Source organism: Camelus ferus, chromosome 4, assembly GCF_009834535.1.
Source record: "Camelus ferus isolate YT-003-E chromosome 4, BCGSAC_Cfer_1.0, whole genome shotgun sequence".
Taxonomy (NCBI): domain Eukaryota; kingdom Metazoa; phylum Chordata; class Mammalia; order Artiodactyla; family Camelidae; genus Camelus; species Camelus ferus.
The window spans coordinates 55,204,515-55,224,105 of record NC_045699.1 but is presented as its reverse complement, the minus strand read 5'-3'; the positions used below and the strand labels follow the sequence as shown (position 1 = coordinate 55,224,105).

Here is a 19,591-nt window from a genome sequence, read left to right as displayed (position 1 = left end):
GTGGCTTCTTTGTACATTGATCTTTTATTTAGCAATGTTGCTAAACTCTCCTCTCTGCTCTAATACTTTATTATACTTGCTCGAATTTCTCAGTAGACAATTGTATCATTTACAAGTCATATTTTCCTTGTTTCCCAACCCTTATGTCTTCAAATTTCTTTATGTGTATGAGTGTATTATCTTGGCAAGGTGCTCTAGTACAATGTGGAGGAGAAATGGTAAAGCGATCCATGTCTTGTTTCTAACTTTAAAAGGAAAATATTTAATGAATTAATATTAAAAATAATGCTTCTTGAATTAGGTTGTTGGTAGCAACTATTATCATGTTCAGGAAATTCCTCCCTTTTCTAGTGTGTTAAGATTTAAAAAATAAGAGTGGCAAATTACTCTGTTTTCTAATATTAAGCCATCCTTACATGATGGTATCAACCTGATATGCTTCTGATGTATTTTTTAAAACACATTGCTGAACTTGGTTTAATAATATTACATGTTAAGAATAAAATTTTTTATTCCTTTTGAGATTGGCTTATAATTTTCCTTTCTATGTTTTTCTCTGATTTTGGCATCAAGGGTTTATTAGCTCATATAATAATTAAGGTGCTTTCCTTCTTTTTTTAGTCTTTGAAATCATTTGAATAGAGATTATCTGTCTAATAGAGATTTGGTAAATCTTTCCTACCAAATTTTTTGACTCTTTTTGTTGTAGATTTGGAAATATGAGTTCAGTTTATTTAATGGTCATAAATGTATTCATACTTTTAATTTGCTTGAATCAATAATTTTTGTAATTTACATCTTATTAAAAAGTATCTATTTTAGCTAAGTTTTAAAAATATTCACAGTATTCTCTTAGTATTAGAAAAAACTCTCAACTGTTACTATAATATCATTCATAGTCTTGTTTCTCTTCTCTTTTCCTCCACTATCAGTCTCACTAGAAAGTTACCGATTTTATTATTGTTTTATTGAACTAGCTTTTTGTTTTGTGATCCAGTCTATGATTTCTTGATACTTAGGTCTATTTTTAGCTCTAAAGTTATACATAGAACACACATATATGTGTTCTTCATTTTCTTCCTCCCTCCTGTGTTTTAGATCAAAGCATTTTTGAGTGAGGGAGACTACAGGAAAAGGATTTGCTAGCCCTGGATCTATTTCAGACATTACCCAGATTATTTATGCTGAAATACGTGATAAGAAAAAGGTGAGCAGTGGGAGTAGGAAGGAATAGACTGGGAGTTCAAGATTTGCAAATATTAACTACTATATATAAAATAGATAAAAAACAGATTTCTTCTGTATAGCATGGGGAACTATATTCAATATCTTGTAGTAACCTATAATGAAGAAGAATATGAAAACGAATATATGTGTGTGTATGTATGACTGAAACAGTATGCTGGACACCACAAATTGACACATTGTAACTGACTATACTTCAATAAAAAAAAGAAAAAGGTGAGCAGAGAGTCCCTCTATTTATAGGGTTGTCATTTCATTACAGTCTAATACAAGGCTTCTGCACACACAATTCCACCTTCTATTCTCCATTCCTAGGGTCCTCTTATGTCATTCCTACCCTGAAGAGTGGTTTTATTTTATTTCATTTTATTTTTAACTAAATTGAGCTGCCTCGCCCACCTCTGCCACTGGCCTTTTAAAATAGAAAAGGTTTCCTAAGGAGAATGATCTCTTTCTAGTCAAGGGGAAAAACACCAGAGAGTCATAAATACCCCATTTTAAGAAGGAAGAAACTTCTGCCCAAGAGGCACCTGAAAAACTTTCCCAAGCGGCTGAATTCTCTCAGGGTATTGTTTCACCAGAATCTATTCTCTGCATCAGTCTCTACCTTAACAGACTGGAGGGAAGTTTCCAGCAGATCTCTTTGCTGATAGTTTTGATTACTCTGTAGTAGAAAATTTCAAAGGCTTTCTGCCAGGTGGAAGGGAACATGGGAGGCAGAGAGAACCGGCATGACCAGCAAACTGTCTGAATAGAGCCAAAAGTAATGACAGCCAAGTTTTCAATCCTGCATGCTTTGCAAATTACAGACCTTGGACCACTAGATAACGTCAATAATCCAACAAAGTCTACAGTTATCCTTTATGATATTAATGTAAACTCTGCTTCAAATATTCCTTATTCAGATTCTCTTCGTTTTACTGAAAATATTTTTTCTCATGTTTGACAGCACCAGCTGTCTTTGGGTCTTTGGCTCTGCTGAAGTCATTTGAAGAAACAGATCTAGAGAAACATTGCTTGGCGGAGGATAAGAGAGAAAGGTTAGGCAGAAAGCATGAGGATGCCTAACCAAGAAAGGGAATAATTTGAATGGCAAGAGGGTCACAGACAGATAAAAACATTAAAGAAAGTATATCCAGGTATTCTTCTTCACCTCTGTTGAAACAACATCATCTACTTTTGTGTTTGAAGAAGCCTGTTCAAATGTATTATCTTACTGTGATAAAGACAACTTGCAACCCAGTAAAATAGACTGTATTCGTATTATCCCATTTTACAGATGAGAAAGCTGGCTCGTTAGGAACACAAAACTAGCTTGGATGGATTCATCTCTGTGCTGAACTGGATTCTGTACTGGATTTCATTTTCTCTCTCCTTTTACCTACAGTTGATTTTAAAGTTATTCAACTAAAACTGGCTGCAAAGCTATCTCATTCAGACAGGTCCACACATGTCAGGGAGACTGGCCTGTTCAGCTGACCCTGTACTTTGTTCTCTAGTTCATTTTAGGCCACGGTGGGCCAAATAAAGAGGAAATAAAGTGTGTTAAAGCAAATAACTTGGAACTCATGAGGACACATCTTGTGTGGGCAGAACTCCTCATTCGATGTTAGAAAGGACCACAGAGTAGTTAAGGTGCTTAATATATGGTCAAAGCAGAAGCAGCCATATTCCTTAAGATGTTAAGAGATGAAATGAGCATATTGGAAAATATTCAAGCTGAATGGCAGGCAAGACACTCATCTGCACTTTACCTTTGATTTCTGAGGAATGGCTAAACATTGAAGTAATTAATTTATAAATTAATTAAATAATTATTTGATATGATTTATTGCTGTAATTAATATAATAGTGATTATTTTTAAATAAAAATTTAAAGTATTCTTTTTACTAGATATTGAAGTTTTAGTATTGAGAAGCTCAACAGTAAATAAAAAGACTGTGTGGTAGGAAGACGTGAAAATTAGCTAAGTGATTTTCCTGAGTTGGGTAGAGCTGTGGTTGAGAAGGAAAGCCCCTTTCAGTACATTCTTCTTTTCTTATCAATACATACTTTTTATTATACTTGGATTTTATGGTAAGCATTTTCCTATTCGTCCTGATATATTTTTTAGAGTTTAAGATCAACTCTTAGTATGTGTGTGGTAAGTTTTTATATCTATTTCTGCATGCTGAACGTGAACATATTAGTACTGTGCATGTATTGAAATGTCTATTTTTCACATTTTCATGGACTGTTGTAAAGTAAATGATAAACTGGTAGGACAGGAGAGAAAGCAGAGTTGTTTAAAGTTGATTTTTTAAACGAAGGGGATCTGATAGATTGTTTGAAAAAGGAAACAGCTTCTGACGGTAATTGATGGGCAACCGGGGCGTGAACTCGAGCATCCTGTGAAAACCACAAGACGAACTCAGTCAAGGTACTACGCAGTCACTGGCGGGAGACGGTCAAGTTCTTACCGAAGCCAACTTCACTGGAAGCTTAAGAAGTTTCTATTCCCTCCCCTCCCTCTGCGGTTTCCAGTGACCTCTCCTTTCTGCGAAGCCCAAGGTTACCGAGTGACCGCGACCAACGCAGTCCCCTCTTGCTGTTCTGCGTTTCTTTCTTAAATGTTCTTCCACCAGTCCTGCCGAGTCCTCTGTCATGGGCCCCACGTGCCGTTTCAGATGAGAGTTTACTCAGGTTTTACTCCCAAGCAGCTACTTTTGTTGTGTTGCGGCTTTAGCAGTGGAGCGAAAGGCAGAGAACTGCCAACACTCCGGGAAGCCAAGGGTGGGAGGTGGGAGGTGGGTGGTGGGTGGTGGGTGGCGCGGCTGGAGAGACCCGGGACTGACTGGGTGTTGTTCCAGAACCTGGGCGAATCTCCTCTGTGGCCGCCACTTTACTGAGAACGATCCCCAGGCCTTAGTCCGGCGCCGCGCCCGCCCACACCTCCAGGTGCGCCTTCCCCGCCCTTAATTACTCTTTTAAAATTGATAGTTGGCACTTGCAAAGTGACACGGGGAAAGCGGAAGAGAAATTTATGATCATGGATATGGAGAACTAGGGGAGCACAGTCACGGTTGCTTTGGTCCGCAGACCCAGTCGATCGAAAATTCAGAAATAAAAACGTGAGCACCTTTCCCGCAGCTAAATTGACTCTGCGTTCTTTGCAGCCTCGACTTAAAGGCTGCGCTAGGAGAAATTCTGTGGCTCCTGGAAAGTTTGGAAACTGAACTAGGAGAGAAGCCAGACGTCAGGGGTTTTGCGGGTCCCGCGATGTTTTCCAGAGCTTTTCAAGTGTAAAGAGAAGAGCGACAAAATGAAAATGCAACGTGTGCGGGAGGCCACCCGAGTCCCGCAAATTGTCCCGCGCAGAGGTGAGCGCGGGAGCGGGTAGGGGGTTGGGATTCGGAGCTGGCGGCCGCCGGTCTCCCGCCGCGGGTGGGTCGGATCGGGGTGGGGTGTGGGGGGGTGGGAAGATAATGAATGGGAGGCTTGGGCTACCCCTGCCCCCGCCCTGCAGCGAGGGCGGAGAGTCCCGCCACTGAACCCGGGAGGAGGAGCGCGGAGGGTAGGGGCTCGGGGGGCGTCGCACCAGGTAAGGAAATGAGCGAGGAGGAGGGAGTCGGGGGGGTGCGGGAGTTGCTGACTTGTGCTACGTGGAGCCAGCGGAAAAGAAAGAAGGCGGAGGAAGGAGGGGGCTGGCGTCCGCGCTGCTCCCGCGGCCCTCCCTCGGCGCCCCCTCCCCCGCCGCCCCTGCCAGCGCGCCAAAGCCCGGGCAGTCGGGGCCGAAGCGGCGGCTGACGCTCCCCTAGCCGCGACGCCCCTGTCCCCCACGGAGCCCGCCCGGTTCTCGGGCGGCTTGGGCCTCGGCGCCGCCGAGCCTTCCCGGCCTCCCGGCCGCGCGCGGGACCCCGGCGGGGTGGGCGCAGGGGGCGGCCCCGCTCCGGGCGACGGCCGAGGGGCGGGCGGAGGGCTGGGCTCGGCTGGCCGCGGGGCGGGGGCTGCGGGGATTGACCGCGCAGCCCGAGGCCATCCCGGGGGCGGCGGGAGCCGGACGCGCCGTGGCGGCGGGCTCAGGTAAAGCGGTGGGCGCCGCGCGGGGTGGCGCGGGGGGACGGTGCCCCCTGGGCGCCGAGCCAGCGGCCGCCAGGTCCCCTCCTCCGCCAAACGGGGCGCTGGGATCTCGCAGTCCCGCGGCTGACGGGCTTTGTGGCTGTGCGTGCAAGTGCGAGAGCGAGTGTGTGTGTGTGTGTGTGTGTGTGTGTGTGTGTGTGTACGCGCGCGCGCCTGTGCCGGGTGTGGGTGGGTGTGCGTGCCCGCGGGCCGGCCTGCAGGAGGCGAGGCGCTCCTGACCGTCCCAACCAACCAGTTGACCGAGCCCCGGGAGGGAAGTTGCCGCAGCCGCTCGGGCCGCCGGCCCTCCCGTCCCCTGGCCAGGTCAGCGTGCCCCGGGGCCCATGCTATGCGCAGTGTCTGCGGCCGGGACCCACCCAAGTGACACGTAGGTGGTCTCTGGTTACCTGGGTCTGGGTGGGAGCTCCAGGAGAAGGCAGGCGGGAGGCGCTCGAAATTTCCCCCAAGCCTCGTCCGGACCCCGCACCCCGCGCCCCGCAGCGCCAGCTCCCGCCCCACTTGCTTCTCACGGACCACGCAGCCGTCTCTCCCAGGCCGAGGACTTTAAACCTAAGTTTCCGTCCAGCCGCCTAGCAAACACGTTTAGCAAGTAACTGGGGAATCTAAGGCAAGGGAGGGACCTGACTTGGAGTTGGTTTTAAAATCGACAGGCTTGTGTGTGTGTGTGTGTGTGTGTGTGTGTGTGTGTGTGTGTGTGTGTGTGTTTGTGTAGGACTAGTTTGTTGTGAATGGATTTACAGTTTATTCTTGTTTTTCTTTGCTGCCGTATGGACTGATGTTAAGAATGACGCGCTCCGTACTTGTTGCTGCCTTCAGGCTGGGGCCTGAGATTGCTGCTCTCTGCTGCTACTTCTTTTCTTTTTTGTTGAAATCTATGGAGTTTTCATAAATGTGAGTTTCCGTTGCGCTTGCTTGTTAAAGTTTCACTGAAGTTTCACTGTGAATGCATTGTTTCCCACTGGAACAGATACATACTTCCAAACATGAATCTTGAAAACATGTAACTGCATTTATTAGAGCAAAATCCTCTATACCTTCAGGCTTTAACAGTCCGTGTTTTTCCACCTATTTGCCTGTGTCGTTTGCCCAGCAGAAGCGTGTCTGGGAAGCGGAAGGTCTGTGATTCAAAGCTGGCAATTCCGCTTAAAGGGAGAATGGGCTGGAGAAACTTAAGTTCGTTCTCTTAAGAAGCTATTCCCTTGTCAAATCGGGTGGTAAGCCCCGAGAAAAAAGGGTGTGTACTGGAGTTACGGCTATTTGGACCGAACTAAATTGCCTTAACACATACGCATAATGCCATCCGGTTGTTTCTGCTCCTGATTTTCCAGTTCTGGGGAGGACAGAGCATATTTGCCCCAAATGCAAAATTGGGCATTAACGATCAGCATTGTAAGTATATGAAAGCTGTGTTTCTCTTGATACCATTTAATTTGAGGATAAAGAAGCCAAGAAGCAAGAGAAAGCGTGCGGCGGGAAGGCAGGGGCTGAGGGGCCAGGCGGGAGGCTAGGTTGTCATAATCCGAGCCCACACGCACACCACGTCCCCTAGCGGTGCGACCTTAGCCAGTCAGGTCAGCTGGTCCTCCTTCTGTGTCCTCATCTGGAAAATGGAGGGCTTGGATGATCTTTGCTGTTCCTTCCAGCTCCCTAGATAACTAGAAACTGGTGGGTAGTTATCCCGTGTTAGAGCAGTTAGAAGAGAGTAAAGGGAAGTGTGAACGGATTAGTCCAGTAGGGAAGAGGGAGGCCAAGAGGGCTGAGAAGGTGGAAGAAAATCAGCAGTGGGAGATGCCTGGAGGGGGAAGACCCTTGAGCTGGGAGTTGATTTTCCCGTTTTTTTGTTTTGTTTTGTTGTGTTTTGTTTCCACCTCCACCAGAGCATCAATAATGACCACCCCACCCCTCCACCATTCTTCCATTACCTTTATTATTTAAAGTGTGTGAGCCTACTTAACTTTCAGATGGATGTGGAGTCTGCAGTCTGACCTGAGCAGCTTCCCACTTGCGTCGCTGTCTCTCAGGAGATGAGCGGCTGCTCCGTGCGGTGGGCACTCCGCCATCTCAGTATCCCTGCCTGTGATGGACAGAGAGGTCAGAGATGGGAATGTAAGTGGCAGCCCTTTCAACACCTGCAGTTTGAAATGTCTGTTTTTATTTGATGCTAGTGTTTTTTTCAGAAAGTAATTTGATTTAAAAAAATTATATTACCATAGGCTTTTCAAAGTTTTACTGAATCTATTCCGTTAGGCAGACTGGAAAGTTCCAAGAAAGTAAAACTCACACTTGACCAGTTTTTTTTGTTTTTTTTTTTTGATACATAATGACATTCAGTCTGAAGTTCATGATTTTTAGGGACAAGAATCTTACTTTAAATGCTTAGTAAGGACAGTTGCCTTCTGGGCGGAATACACTGTATCATTTTTCACTGGGAGGCTCCAAGTGTTCAGCAAATAAGAAGACTTGAAATTTAGTTTGAGGTCAGGATTTTAGTATCTGCTTGGTGTGATGTCTGTCTTCTTATTCTTTAATTTTTGGGGTACCTATATGCATAGACACTTGAGGAACATGATTTATTTTCAAAGTGAAGTGTGAGGTAATAAAACTTGGCTTTAAAATCTGAACGTTTGCTCTGGCCTTGTTAACTCAGCATCTTATTTCGTTTCTAAGTTTTACATATCATGTCCCTCCCCCCCCAATCCCTAGAGTGTTGTAACTTAACTGTCTCATGGAGAACTGTTACAGATACCTTAGAAAGTTGGGAGAAAAGGAGGCAATTTTAATTGAATAAGCAATTACCGAACTCCTTCAACAGTAGTAGATACAAGGATGAGAAAAAGGAGGTTCTAGAAAGAGCTGTACTTCAGAGGGAAAAGATGCAGCTAACTTCAATATATAGCAGCTGGCTTGCATAAGTAGGTGGCAGCTGTGGAATCCATGAACCTTGGCATGCCCGGGAATGGAAAATTAAATTCTGGCTCTGGGGAAGACTTCACAGAAGGGACCTGAAGGATGAAAGTGATGTGTCTCTTAAGAGCTGAATGGTGGGGAGTGAACATGTGGTTGGAGTCCGGGGTAATGGAGGCTGGAAAGATACAAGTTGGTAAATTATGGGGCCCTTGGATGTTATTTTAAGGAATCGTGCTACACAGAGTTGGAGTCCGGGAAGTGTGATTTAACCCCATGATACAGGGAGACACTGAGTCACAGATGTTGGGTATAGCGAGGGCCGAGATGCTTGAGAGGTGACCGGGCTCTTCTTCCAGGAATTTTAGGACACTGCTGCCAGCTTATCCAGATTACACAAAGGGTATAAAGAATATGCAGTTTCTTCCCTCAGAAGAAATTCCCCAAATGGATAGTGGTCCTTTGAGAAATTTAGTGGAAATTAATGATATTATTGTGGTACATCTGGACCCTGTGAGGCCCTTAAAGGGTATATGGGGTAAAATTGCTCTCCAGGCACAGAGCTGACTGACCAAGAAAGCATTTTGTTTTGTTTTTGTTTAGGGAAGGGCCTGCTTGTTAATGCTAATTTAAACACGACTCTAATGGCAACCAATGTTCTTGACCTTGTTTGTGCTTTACGTAGTTTTTAACCACAGTGGCTGAATATTTGTAGCACAGAAGAGAATTATTATTAGTTTAGAAATGGGATTAATGTCCTTGTAAAGGGTAGAGGGGAGGAGGTTGTGTGAGGGGGTAGCACCCTTGGTGTTGCAGTGGGAGCTGACCCCACTCTGGAGGTTTTTTTTTTTATTAAGTTTCCAATAGCAGCAGCTTGCTTAGTGCTGTAGACCAAAGCTTCTTTAAGAACCTTCCTTCTGATCATCTGCCTTTTTAATTTCCATTCCCCTAAATCTCTACAGCTCAGGTATATGGCTCGTTATCTCTCAGACAGGAAGAACCTCTGTGGACTCCTTTTGGGAGTGACTTTCAGCAGCCTTGTAGGCTTCCTCTCACACCCTAGTACTCGGGGCTCACAGGGGGGCATGGGTGGCTTTTCAGCTGCACGTCAAAGGTGGAGCTGATTTGAGTTAAGTCTTCTAATTACCCTTGAATCTGGAGGTGCTGGGCTAACCAGCAGACAGGTGATTAAAGGAGTTAGGTCAGCTGCTTTTTACTATCTGCTGAATGCAGTTTAAATGACCAATCCTCCCAGCAATTTGTTTTATCTTCTGCAAGGGAACTTGGGGTTGGCATGTTTAATCAATTAATTAAATTTGTTAAGTTGAAGGAAACTAAAGTTATTTGGTTTTTGGTGGGAGAAAGGGAGGAGGGCTGGTGGTGGTGATTTTATTTAAATTCCCTGCTTTGGTTTTTGTTTTTTGTTTTTTTTTTCCCCAGCAGGTTAGTATGATTTCAAGGTAATGTTGTTACTGACTTATGGCGGTCGGGGAAAAGAAAACTGTCTTAATACTTTGATGTTGGTGGCTCATGTTAGCTGATCAATGCTGTAGAAACTTTAACCTTGAAGTTCATGTAAAATTCAAATTTGGAAATAAGACGACTGTTTTACTGCATGCATGGATTTAGGTTATAATTTATTTTATTTTTGTTGTACTGTTTTAAAAAAGTGATATAATGATAGGGCAGACTTTTTAGTCCAGTGCCAAAACAGATGCATAGAAGCCTGAATGAGTTAGATCAAGGTGTTAATTTATTTTAATTTTATAGTACTGTTTTAAAAAAAGAGTGACATAATGATGCAGCAGGCTCTTAACTTTAGTCCAGTGCTAAAACAAATGCATGTAACCCAAACGAGGTAGATCAGGTTGTGTTTGCTTTATTGAATATGGAGATAAAGGAAAATGATTTGATTTCATTTAAGTCCAGTATACTCCATTTTTTCTCTGTGTTTATGTGGTTCTCCTTGAGCAATCCCTAAGCTGCCTTCATCCTGAGATTCTACCCTAACAGAAGGATATTTCCAGCTCTTTGGAAGGAAGAATGATTCAGGGGCAGAGGAACAAGTTCTGTTCTATTAGCAGTACCGAACTGACTGCCTGCCGAAAGCCAGGCATTGTCCTGGTACTAGACAGAGGCAGGGAGTGGGGATGAGGCAGAATTCCTACCCTCCAGGAGGAGCCGAGCCTACAGACATATTAATGGGTGATTGCAAAGCAGTGTAACAAGTGTGATGGGTGAGATAAGCTCCGGGTACTATGGGAGCACCAGGCAGGGGCACCTGACCCTCTGGGGCTTGGGGGTGGCGGTGGGGGGAAGGCTCCTGGAAGATCAGGATCTGGGAGGAACCTAGGAGATAAACCAACAGCAGAAAAAAGAGACCAAGACAGAGGGAATCAAGAGCCTTTTTATTTCCAGCTCTTCTGTTGCTGGATAAACCAGAGTTCCACTCTGCTTATATCGGTAAAACAGGAGTAAGCCCGGATGGATGTCACCTGGCTGCTAATTCCAGTTTTCATTTACTTGTTCCTTAATGTGTTATTTGTTAATTTATTTCACACGGAGTGGGTATCTTTTGCACATCGACTGTGTACTAGGGACCGGTAGGAAACAAGACGTGGGCGGTCCCTTCCCTCAGGGAGCTTGTGCTCTATCTGGTTATGTTAACGGCTGAAGTTCTTTTGAAATGTCTTCAAATACAGAGCATGTTTGTTTAGCTATTCTTCAACTTGAGGAATGTTTTCTTCTAACCAGTTCCAGGGCTTCCAGGTCAGGTAGCTTTTTGTAACAAGAGGAGAAGGAGACAGACAGATGTGGGTATTCCCATCTTTGTTCTGTAAATTTGCAGTGTTTTGCCCAGATTTACCTCGTAGTCACTAAGTCCAGAGACAGGCATAGCTGTGTCTTATCTGTAACCCTGGTTTGCTTCCTTCTCATTCTGGATATTCTTAATTTTGACTCTGCCTGTGTTTGATTTTATATTCAGCTTCTGATTTGCTTCCTAGAATAATCCAAATCTAGCCTTGGTAGGAAGGCAGACGTATTCTGAGGTCACGCTATCATGGTGAACCCTGCTTGTTAATGCATTTTGCTTACCTTGTTTAAGTCACTCAGGGGTATGAACACAGGAGAAAGTATTCTAACCAGAAGAAGGTAGCTGCATTCATTTATAAAAAGAGGTTTTCTAATGCTTCAAACGATATAGATGTGTCTAAAGGAAACATAATAATGTCCCTGTACTCTTTCCACCTTACCCAGCTGATGTGACCAACTCCCCTGTCATCAGTTTGTTACATGGCCTCCCGTACTTGTATCTTTGCTTATACAAACCACAGAAATGTTTGTGTGCATATATATTTATGTGTGTGAGATGCATGTGTCTGTGCGTGCACACACTTCCTCCTGCCTGTATTCATTTTAGAGAGGCTGTTATTAAGGCTGCGATCTCAGGTCAGAAGTTTGAAATCCAGAGAGCCTGCGTGAGTCTTCTTTGATTGGTGCAGCATAATGTTACTTTGATTAATAGTTCTTGTCACCGAGATGTGAAGGTCTGGCTGTTATGAATGGAAAGCAAGCAGACTATTTCCAGCTGTGTGACAACCAAGACAAGTATCATTGCCAATAATGTTAATTCCGCAAGGACTCTGCTTCATCCGGGTCTCAGGCCTGGGGAGGTGGGGCATTTAGGAGCACGTGTTTGACAGGCATCTGAGCGTCTTTTGTGGGCTGGAAAACAAGGGAACTGTGGAAGGCCTATCAGCCACTTCCGGACAGAGCAGATGGGGGAGATTCTCATTGTAGTCAGGTTTCCTTGCCCCCTTAGATGTCCGCAATCAGCAGATGATAAGGATGGAGAGTTCCTGCTAAGGGAGTGACACAGCTGAAACAGAATTGCCTTTTGTCAAGGGGCTGTTTGCCATCTTGGACTGTGATTTGTTGAGAGAGGAGGCATGTCAAGAAAAGGAGGCATTCATTCTGTACCCAGTATTGTAGTTCTGCAGAGAACTGCTTGCTTTACTTTGTGAGCAGACAGAGACCTCAAGGTTCAAAGGCAAAGGCAGGATGACTGACTTTTCCAAATTCAGTAGGATCTGTGCTCTCCTCACGTTAGCTGAGACCCTGTCAGTTCAGTTTCATGCAGCTAAAATCTTTGCACACGTCTGTGATTAAGAACCTATACTTGGCTGAGGGCACTAAAATTAAAAAAATTAAGAAAGGGGAAACCGCCAAGAAAGTATAGTCCCTGCCCTCAAACCCTCAAGTAGCTCAGAAACACGAAGAGCCATGGATACAAGTGCCCGAGATATAAACCCAGGTTTAAACAAAGTGCCATCTGACTATTTGAGGATGGAGAGAGTAAGTCTGCCTTGGAGCAGAGGAAAGATTGGCAGCAGGATTCTGGCCCCGATGGGCAAGTTGGCTGAGAAGCACATTCCAGAGTCCTTAGGAGGGTGTGGATGCTGCGTGTGAGTGACGGGTTACAATTGGTGGCAGAGAGATGGTATGATTTGGGTCAATCTTGAAGAGCCAACAGAAGGGTGCGGGGAGCTGTTGGGGACAAAAAAAAAGGGCACATCGATGCTGTTAGCAGAGAGAGGGGACGTGAGAGTGTGAGGATTGTTCCAGTGGGGCATGTTGGTTCTAGACATGTCTAGAACTAAGGCACAGGTTTTCCAGTTGGTAGCTGGAAATTTGAGTTTAAAGCTTAACTGAGAAGTCAGAGCTTGGCAGTATTCAGGAGTAATTGTTATATGTCAAAAAAATACCAATGAAATTTCTGTGATAAGCTGGAGAGAATTTTTGGAGTGAGAAAAGTGATATATACTTGATGGATTTTAAACTATTTAAAAAAATTCCCCCAGCTTTATTGAGGTGTAATTGAAAAATAAAACTAGGTATTTAAAATGTACAATGTGATGATTTGTTATATGCACACAATTGAAATATGTACTTGGTGTCTTAACAAGGACAATAAGATGTATTTTGATTTTTTAGATAATTTTTCTTTCTAGCAGGTGCTTAAAATAGCTTTATAAGTTGTCAAACATTCAGTGAATGTCCACTGTGGCTTCTCTTGGTGAGGGATTTCAGAGATGCTACAAAGGAAATGGAGCTTCAGCTCGATGTTCCTTTGAGATGAATAAAAGCCTCTGAAACAATCCATTTGAGCAAAAGGAAAAAAATTCCTGAAAAGAATCTGAAGACTGGTAGTGATTTGGGGTCTGAATTGCAAATACAGTTTTAGTTTACTTCTGGACCAACAGCGTTGAGTGTCATGTTACTGTCAATTACTGTCATCACTGTAATAAAAGACAACCCAAGAGACTTCAGTCTAAAGACTAGACTTTGAGAAACCCTAACAGGTTTGTTATGGGGATTTATAAAATCTGGTTGAGTAAATTTAAGCTTTAATTGCCCGATGAAGGTAGAAATGGGATACAGTATAACTTTGCTCTTTACCTGGTTTAAAAAAAAAACAACTTTTCCAATGAAAAATGTATTTCCATTTCAGGGAATTATACTGGCATGCCTTCTTGCATGTGCATGTAAGATAGAACAAAATTAAAGTTGTTCTCAGCTTTTTCTTTCTAGGTCATTATGATTCTTTAAAATTATACTCATTGCCACTTCCCACAGTCCATGCTCATTTAGAATTTGGAGAATCCTGGAGACCCATCCACAGTTCCACCGCTCAAGAATACCTTCCTTATTCCATTTTGGGTTAACTCCGTGCGGTTTTTAAAATAGTTGATCTTACTTAATATTTAATAGCATTTTGCATTGTATCATAAGTACACGTGCCATTAGAATCTTTCATTTTATATTTCTAATCACCACATAATAGTCACAATATTTAAAAATGAAACCAGCTTAACTTCTATGTTTTGTGCTCATATAATCACTGTAAAAATGTAAAACAGTACAGGGAAAGTAAACATTCTCGTTAATACCTGACTTCATTGGAAATGCTGCTAGTGGTTCAGTATGACTTGGCTGAATATTGCTTTATTCTATTCATGTAAACTTTTGTATAAATTATCTTTATGTTGGTAATTAAGTGAATTTGTACAATTTTTACTTGTCTATATTTTTCTGTTGGTAATTAAGTGAAGTTTGTACAGTTTTTACGTCTTGTCTATTAAGGGTTTCTGTGCCTTGATGATTGGAAAGAGCATGATTTTCTATAGGTGACAAGTACAGATCTAATTAATTCAGCCACTGTAGTAATATTATTCACATCCTCTGTGCCCTGATTCTGTCCTTGAGCTGTCATAGACTGATAATGGTCCTTCAGTCTCTCTCTACAAATAGGCTTTTGTCAGTTTCTTCATAGCAATTTCTATGTGTTAACATAGTTTTAAATACATAAAGATTACTGTGAAGCCTTTATTATGTATTTATTGATAGAAAATAACCCTCTATGCATCTGAAACTACCTTCTACTATTTTTCCTGACACTCATGTTGCCAGTCTTTGTCTTTGTCTGAAATGACTTCACTCATCCTTCTGATTTTAGACTTTCGGTGTCATTTTGTCTCATATATTTTTGCTTATAAGCAACATCTGATAGGATTTTTGTTTTAACACACCCCTGAGAGGGAAACTGATTACTTCAGCGTTTATCGTCATGACCAATATGCTTGATCTTATTTCTTTTTTAAGTTTTTTGTTTTGAGAGACACTGTGAAAAGCACTGGCTTGCTTCTTTCTACCAGCAATTAGCTGCATGGCCTTCGATAAATTACATAATGTCTCTAAGGGCTACAGCTCTTTATTTGTAAACAGACAACACACAGGCACAAATCTTCCATTAGTGCTTTAAAATGCCTGGCACACTGGGCGTATTAGCTGGTGTTACTGTTATCACTGTTGATGGGTTGAGTCGTATGAAATTGTTACTTGACTGCTTTTGACCTATAAAAAAGGCAGTTTCCTTTGGTTCAATCTCCTGTGCCTTCTGGACTTTATTTTCTGTCCTTTTCTGTATATCATTTGTTTTGTACATCTGGAGTATTTTGAAATGGCCAAATCTACTTTTCAGTTTACTAGTGATTATCTTTGTTTTCCAAATGCTTTCATGAGTCTGTGTTTCTCTGGTTCCCGAAGTCAAGGAACTAAATAACTTATGATCCCACTCCTCTGCTCAACAAAGAATTTAGTATGCCTTTATTTTGTTTGCTTCCTTGCCCCTTCTCAATTTCCATTATATATTTATGTATAATCTATATATTTCAGCTTGTAACTTAAATTTTAAGTATAGACTTTAGGGTTTTTTTTTATTTTATTCTTTGTTTTAAACTTTTTTTTTAAATTGAGTTATAGTCATTTTACAGTGTTGTGCCAAATTCCAGTGTAGAGCACAATTTTTCAGTTACACACAACCATACATACATTCATTGTCGCATTCTCTTTTGCTGTGAGCCACCACAAGATCCTGTATATATTTCCCTGGGCTACACAGTACAATCTTGTTTTTCTATTCTACATTTTGAAATCCCAGTCTGTCCCTTCCCACCCTTCTAGACTTTAGGTTTTTGTAGTCTACTTTGTAATAGAATCTACGACAGTATTTTATATGTGTCTCTAGTTGGTTTTGACCCCTATTTGCACTTGGCTCCCCTTTCTTATGCTGGCTTGAAAGATGTTTCCCATATAACTGGGGGACATCCTCGTGTTTATCTGGCCAGTTGTATATTCTGCAAGCCTGAGTGAGACTCAGAATTTTTCTTACATCCATCAGAGCATCTACTTCGTTGAACTTCTGAAGGTGCGGTGTGAGTCCTTCAGATTCATGTGGTCCAAGGATGTTCTTCTTACTCAGCCTTCAGAGTGTAGTTAGTGGTAATAATGCCTTGATTTTGGCTTTTTTCCTGCCTCTTCCTAGTGCTGTTGCCAGTTTTGCCGTTTTGTGCACCTTTTTGAGCACTTTTGTGGGAAGTTGGGAGGAGTTGTGTTGGGACATCCAGTTCAGTGGCTTTCAAACATTTTTGATCCTTATGCATAGTTATAAAAGGTCATATATATATGAATAAAATGACAGTTTCATGCAACTTACTACGTATAGTATACATGATTATTTTCCCTATTTTTATCATAGTCTGCTGAATTTTCATTTAAAAAAGTGTTGGACATAACTCAGGTTTTGAAAACACTGATCTGGTTATGAATGGTGGTTTGAAAAACACTGATCTAATCTGTTGCTATTCTATGTGGAATTAGGGTCAGTCATTATTCTGCATGTCCTTATTAGATACATGGTACCAATTCTTACGCTAATAGCTGGAATAGAGTGGTGGATGAAGCAGTCATTATCACTGGAGGCACGGCACACAGAGTCCAGAGGAAAGGAGGACATTGACGAAATGATCACCCTGATATACATGTACAAAATGGGATGACTATTACAAGGGAAACCCACGGGGAGTTTCAAAAGAAATTGAATGGGGAGCCTCATCTGACTTTGGGGTGATTCAGGATTCCCCTGGGGAAGTGACACTGATTAGATCTGCAGAATGAGAAGGGGTTAACTCTGTGAAGGGTCAAGGTGGGGTGTGTGCGTGGCATTGTTGAGTCATGGAAGAATTGAGTAATGTAAGCAAAATAGAGTCCTGAAAGTGAAAGACAGACAGAAGGCAGTCCTTTTTGTTTGATGAGCTGGCATTTTGGTGATACTTAGTGGGCCTTCCTATTTTTGGCTTTTTTTTTTTTTTTTCCCACTTGACAGAAGTCAAGCAAGAATAGAAAGACTATTTCCGAGGAGGTAGGTGTAGGTGTGTTTGAAGCAGTTTTGTATTGTAGCAGTTTTGTGTTTTGCTAACTACTAGTAGCATTTGTTGAAGGTGTGCTCTGCATTAGAAACTGTACAAAGCTCTGTGTTTATATGTGGAAGTAGTCTTGGTTAGATTAAAAAAAAATACTCCTGTATAGCATAGTTACCAATTAGTAACTATGCATAATTTGTAAGAAAGTAGACCTCTGAATTAAGTTTTAGTAAGTGACGATCTGATTATTTTTAAAATTAAAAAAATTTTTTTTTTAATGGAGTGGAGGTGATTTAGGTTTGTTTATTTAAACAGCAGTACTGGGAATTGAACCCAGGACCTTGTGCATGCTAGACATTCACTTTACCAGCAAGCTGTACCCTCCCCTCCACGATCTGATGATTGAATGAACATTTCATACCTTCTTGGTGATTTTGAAATAATGGTTCGAAATTATTGTTGTGTTAGGATTTTTATTTTTTATTTCCTTACTTGGCCGTGGTAGGGTTTTAGGGTTCATTCCTCTGGCCCCCCTTTTTAAAGTTGTGTGGAGAGTTTTAAAATATTTAAAATTGGAAATTCATAAATTAGGTGGACTCATTGAGACTGAGTAAAACCATGATTCAAGTACCAGTTGTCCCACTGCCGTCCATGGGGCCTTTAACAGCACCCTCCCCTTCCAGGCCTTTAGGTCCTTGTCTTAAAATACAAGACTTGGAATCAGTTTGCACAGATCGTTCCCCCGTCATGTTATTCATGACTTCACGCTCTTTATTTTCAACTTTGACCGTTTAATCTTCAGAGACTTGATGTTCTTGTGCCGCCGAGCTAATTTCATCTGACAAGCTCAAACTAAGCATGGGAGAACTCCAGGTATTTGCATCCTTCTGTGTATTGTAAAGTGAGGCTCAGGTGGACGGACACTTTGACACTGGACACCACCACCAATACTTCTGGAAACATGGAAGAGTGGGCCAAGATTTCGACTTTCCTGAGCAAATCCTTCTGACTCTAACATAGTTTGTAGTTTGCCCACACTTGAAATTTACATTTGTTTTTAACCTTTCGGGGTCAGTGAAGATGAAACAGTCACTGTCTCAGGTTTGTATGCTGGATGCTTGCTTTGGGGGAAATGTGCAGTATCTCAGTTGTTACATATAATCCACATTTTATAAAAACCCATTGAAGAGTGAGTGATGTTCTTTCAAAGAGATTTAAAGGGCTAAGGAATCACATGGAAGACTAATCCAATTTTAATGGCTCTTGCAAGTTTGAGGACTATTGGATCAGGAGTGGGTTTTCTGTGGAAGAGAACAAAAAGTACTTGGCAACTCAGCTTTTCTTCCCAGTGTCTTAGATCAGTTGATTAAATACATTATTTTGGGTAATTTCAAAATAAATTTCAGTCTTTCAATTTCAGTTGTAAGTATTTCACTTATTCTTATTTTGGAGGAAAATCTATTGGAGGGAAAAAAAGATAATAAGATGCCTGCTTTTTCTTTTTGAGTGCTACCTCCTTCCTCATTCATAATACATACTTGTTCAGAAAGTCCAGGTAACTGTGGGTGTTTTACTTAGAGTGTTTTGGTGTTGATTCATCAGCCTGTATGCCCGTCTTTGCTGTTGAATATCATCTTCTTAAGCTGATACTGTATAGAAACCTGGCCAGGACCTTGGGCTCCATATCTGGGATTGAGGCAGGGCAGGTGGTACAGGCAGTGTTTGGGATTAGGTTGGGCATGGGTCCAGGCAGGTAATACGCATGGCTGTTGCTCAAGGCTGGTACTAAGAAATAGGATCAGAAGTGGGTGGAGTCACGGGGCTAGATTAGGTAAGTCCGGGGCAGACAGAACCAGGAAGAGGCACGGTGTTTTCATGCGCTGCCTAGTATTTTAAGGCAGGGCATTCTGGATAGCCCTAGGAGAGAAGCTGTGGAGACAGAAGTTTGAAGCTCCCTGGAGGAATTTTGTTTTCAGAGTTGGGAGCACCAGTTGACCACTTCAGCTTGTTTAAGGGAACCTCGGCCCTCCAGCCAGGCTTTGTCACCATGACCTTGGGAAGTGCAGCCCCCACAATTCTCTAAACGTTTAGTCACCTCAAAGTGGAGGGACACAAATCGCAAATTCTTATTAGATTCAGAGATTGAGACCTTGTTGAACACCTTCTTCAGGAACAGGAGTCAGCCCCGGTTTCATGGCTGTTTCTGCAAGAGATTTACTCTGAAACAGGTTTAACATTCCTTTAATTTTGAGGATACTGGCCAGTAGCTGTTATGACAGTGGTTAGTGGACTATTTGGGGCTTGTTTTAATATAGAGAGAATGCACAGAATTTTTTACCTACCCAAACCCCTTCCCTTTTCCTTTTTCATCCCATTTTGATGGTGAAATAACTTAGCTGGTAAAAAAAAAAAGAAAAAATTCAGTAAACACATCTTAAAGCATTTTAAACTGTGCAACTCATTTAAAACTATTTTTTTATATAAAACACTGCTTAGAGTATTCCTTAAAATGTCTTAAAAATTATTTTTGAAACCACATTATGGCAATATTTAAACAAAC

General features: G+C 42.2%; 1 protein-coding gene across 8 annotated transcripts in view; it reads left to right on the top strand.

Annotated features, from left to right (window-relative positions):
* Positions 1-4,276: 4,276 nt before the first annotated feature.
* Positions 4,277-19,591, top strand: part of LPAR1 (lysophosphatidic acid receptor 1) — a 133,211-nt gene continuing 117,896 nt past the window's right edge. The window contains exons 1-3 of one of the 8 annotated variants that reach the window (XM_032478168.1): positions 4,871-5,308; positions 6,694-6,754; positions 7,327-7,471. The gene's annotated coding sequence lies outside the window, so the exon portion shown is untranslated. Of the gene's footprint in view, positions 4,606-4,769; positions 4,827-4,870; positions 5,309-5,349; positions 5,733-6,492; positions 6,755-6,844; positions 7,472-19,591 lie in introns of those variants that run through there. The other 7 variants (XM_006178161.3, XM_032478169.1, XM_032478171.1 and 4 more) reach the window with 7 other exon arrangements.